Genomic DNA, 4,313 nt, shown 5'->3' on the forward strand with positions numbered 1-4,313 from the left:
GTCCAATGCTAGCTGGACAGAGTCACTTTGTGTGGATTTTGCCTGGCAAAAGGCAAAGGTAAAGCTGTGTTGATGTGCTGCATTTAGTGAATGGAGCTGGGTTCGGTGCATATCTCAAGACTGGGATGTCTCCACATGTAAAAGATTACAAGTGGCTATTTTCCAGAGGTGTATGTTCTGTTGGGCAAGGGGAGACAAATGTCACTAGGCCCACAGAGCCTGGAGGGCCCTTCTAGGCCCACAGGGCCTGGAGGGTCCCCCAAGATCCCTTAGCCAGTCCTCCTTGCCTTGCCTGCTGGCCCCCTCTCCTGCTAGCCCTCCTGCTCTGGCCAGGGGAGTGAAGCAGCCTGCAAGCTGCTGTAGCCCCTTCAGTCTCCACTTCTCAGCTGTTCAGTGGGTGGCCATCACCACTGCTCTGCTTCTCACCAGCACCACCTTTTGGGTGCTCCCAGCCGGGACATTACCATGCCCTGTGAAAACCACCCCCACCCTCACTGCCATCCCAAACTGCACCCTGATCTGCAGCCCTACACACACCCCAGCACCATACCTATCCTCCAATCTCCACTCCACACCAAACCCATCCCTCACCCCCATCCCACATCACACAACCTACACCCATGTCCCTATGTCTCCTGCTGTGGAGGACATATACACCCACCTGGTGTCTCCTCCAGTGGGAGAAGGGGCTCCTCATGCACATAGTCAGAAGATCCTTCACCTTCCTCAAGGAAGGGGCCTATCTGTAACCTTCAGCATGTTCTACTGCTACCCATCAAAGACACTACATTTCCCCGGCCATGTGGGAACAGTTCCTCTGACTGCTGCATGCCTAGTATTTGCCCTAGGGGGCTGCTTGTGCCCGGTGCTGAAACTCGGCATAAGCTCCCTCTCCAACAGTGAACTCTGGCTTTTTAAATCAAAGTAGTGGGAGGGTGGGAGAGGTACTGCAGGGACTTGATCTGTGTGTCATCATCGTTGTCACCCAAGTCAGTCAGTCAGTCAGTCAATTTTATTACAGTCATTGGCCAACCAAAAGATAAAAATCAAAATAACAAATATGACTAATAACAACAAATAATAACTAATAATAACACACAGGAAAACAATATACAAGCATCCAAAATAGATTACTTTAAAAACAGTAAAACAGCTTCTAAAATTGAGACCTTAATTGAGACCTTAATCTTATAACAATATACAAAATTTTTGCTACTACTTTTGTAATCTCACAGCTTGTATCCGCAAGGCAATATTGTGTATAAAAAAGCTCACATCTTCCAGGAAATCTAATGAACAGAGGGGAAATAAGTTCTTCTCTGACATCTCAATACAAAGAACAATATAACAGAACATGAGTAACAGTTTCCAGGAGGCCAGAGGCACAAGGACATACAACCGTAACTGAAGAGTCCTTAGCAAACCTCCTTTCCAAAAGGGAGGAGGCAGCACATTTAAATGGACCCAAGCAAATGAAAAACTGAAACTTAGAAAAATGAAGCATTATTAAATGATTAGCACTGCTACCTCCCATGGGGGCAGAAATTCCAAAATGTAAGGGAGAGCAGGTCCTGTTAGCTGAAGACATAAGTTCCTGACGTTCAGTATCATGCAACCGTAAAAGTAGTATTTCCTTCACCTCATTATTTTCCAGAATAAGTAATTCAGAAGGAGAAAGCCCCAATTGCATTATTTTGTTATTTACATATGATAACCAGGAGTTTGGATAAGAATCCAACCATAGATATCGGAAGAAAGAAAATTCCAGAATCTCTAAGCAGAGTTTAATCCAAAAGCAAGTTCCCAAGCTTTAAAGACTATAGAGAAAGATTGAGATTCCAGGCAAAGAGCAGAATAAGACACACACCTAGGCACTGCAAAGATTGCTGTTAAAAATATAGACTGTACTCTCTCCAATTCAGTTGTTACCCCCTGTATCCACAATGAGACTCCAAAAAGTAATTGAGCCACAATCTTAACCTGAAATATATGGAGTGCCATAGGTACAAACTGGCCCTCTTTGGAGTAGTAAAAGTGCAAAAAGGCACTAAGGGTTCTACGGGTTATATGAACAGAGGAGAACCTGTGAGTATTCCAGTTAAGATTATATTGAAGAATTATGCCTAAATTTATGTTATAAACCTGCTCAATGTGGTTCTGATTTACTACCCATTTATATAATTTCCTGGATTTGGAAAAACCAGGACCTTTGATTTTTTATAATATATAACTAACTTGTTATCATTACAATAGCAGGCAGCAGTCTTTGCAAACCTAGCCTAGTCTGAGATAATACAGCCACATCATCAGCATATAGCAAAACCGGCACTCGTTTATTAGCCAGCTTTGGTGCATGTGAATCCACCTTTTCCAGAAATCGGGCCAGATCATTAATAAAGAGATTAAGCAATGTAGGGGCCAAGACACAACCCTGTCTGACTCCATGAGTAGCAGGAATTAAATCAGTTAAAGCCCCATTAGTGGCATACCTATCCCATAACAAAGATTTGGAATAAAGTTGCATCATCAGAAATAACAATCTCTTATCTATTGTAGTTGGTTGCAGTGGTTGCAGGAGCAGTGGCCAGGGCAGCTCCTGCAGAAGGGGCCTGCTGCTTCCCTGACTGCTTGTCACTGCTGCCATTTGGCCTGCCCTTTGCCTTCTGCCCTGAACCGGGTGCCCAGTCCCTGTGGTGGCCCCAGACATGATATCCCTCCTATCCAGGATGACCAGGATGGCCCCTGCATCCATATCTGTCCACAGTTTGGCATTGACATTCTTGCCCCCTTTCGCAGCCTGGCTGCTCTTGGTGGCCCTGACAGTGCCAGAACCACTGGTGGTTGGTGAGGTGGTTTTAGGGTGCTGGGACTGCATGGCTAGTGCAAACTTCCAAAGAAGGGTGTTGGAGGAGCTGCACATGGGAATCCAACCCGTTGTCTTCATGTGAGAGAGAAGGTGGATGGGTGTGGATGTCTGTCACATGCCTGCTTGGTGAACACTGCACGGATGTGTGTGTGGGGAGGCAGGTCAGGCACCTTGTGCATGCACAGCGGTCCTGGTGCACCTGCCCTCATGGCTTTTCTAGAAGTATCAACTGTGCTCTGCCCGGGAATGCCTTCTTGAAGGCGTTGTTCTCACAGGCAGCGGCAGGGCAGGAGATAGCACGAAAAACACCCAGGATGGACAGTGCTGACAGATTCATGGAGGTTCTTTTGGGAATGACCAGTCTGCCTAGGCAAGCTTCCTAGGGGAACTAAAGGAAGCACATGGGTGACACATACCGGTCATTTTTCTGAACCAGTAGCTGATTGTTGGCCTGCACCAACCCCTTCATCTCATACTATCTGCAGTTTAAAGTGTTAATAAATAACCTTTTAGCCATTGTGAGAGTGATTTAAGGAAGGGTTACTTGCAGGATGCCTCAGGGCAAATGGAGCCATCTGTCCCCACCACAACTTTATTATTTATTATTATTATTATTATTTATTTCTTGTTTACACAGACAGACAGGTGTTATTGACTAGTTTGTTTTATCCAGACATCGAGTCCTTCCCAAGGACCTGGGATGGCTGAATTTTATCATCAATGTTGTTGTTGCTGTTGTTGTCGTCACAGAATATAGGCTGATCCCAGTAAAGTTGCTTTTTGTAATTGGCTGATGGTGATTTCTGTGGCCCCTATAGTGTTGAGGTGCTCTTCAAGGTCTTTTAGAACTGCACCCAAGGCGCCAATTACCACTGGGATTACTTTGGTCTTTTTCTGCCACAGCCTTTCAATTTCAATTTGTAGATCTTTGTATTTGGTGATTTTTTCTATTTCTTTTTCTTCTATTCTGCTATCCCCTGGTATTGCTATGTCGATTATTTTAACTTGTTTTTCTTTCTTCTCGACTACAGTGATATCTGGTGTATTGTGTGGCAGATGTTTGTCTGTTTGTAGTCGGAAGTCCCATAATATTTTTGCATCTTCATTTTCTACCACTTTTTCAATTTTATGGTCCCACCAATTTTTGGCTACAGATAGCTTGTATTTTTTGCAGATGTTCCAGTGTATCATCCCTGCTACCTTGTCATGCCTTTGTTTGTAGTCAGTCTGTGCGATCTTTTTACAACAGCTGATTAGGTGGTCAGCTTGCTAATCCTGGACACTGCTGACCATTTAGCAACTACACATCTGCACACTGCAGCCCAGTCACCCAAGTCTCTGCTGCCACCAAGTAGTTCTTATGGGGCTCCTTTCTCTCGGAGAAAGTGAACAGTGAACCCCTCCCTCCATGAATGGCCACTACCTGGGAACATTTATGTAGTACAAG

This window comes from Hemicordylus capensis, chromosome 4 (genome assembly GCF_027244095.1).
Source record: "Hemicordylus capensis ecotype Gifberg chromosome 4, rHemCap1.1.pri, whole genome shotgun sequence".
Taxonomy (NCBI): domain Eukaryota; kingdom Metazoa; phylum Chordata; class Lepidosauria; order Squamata; family Cordylidae; genus Hemicordylus; species Hemicordylus capensis.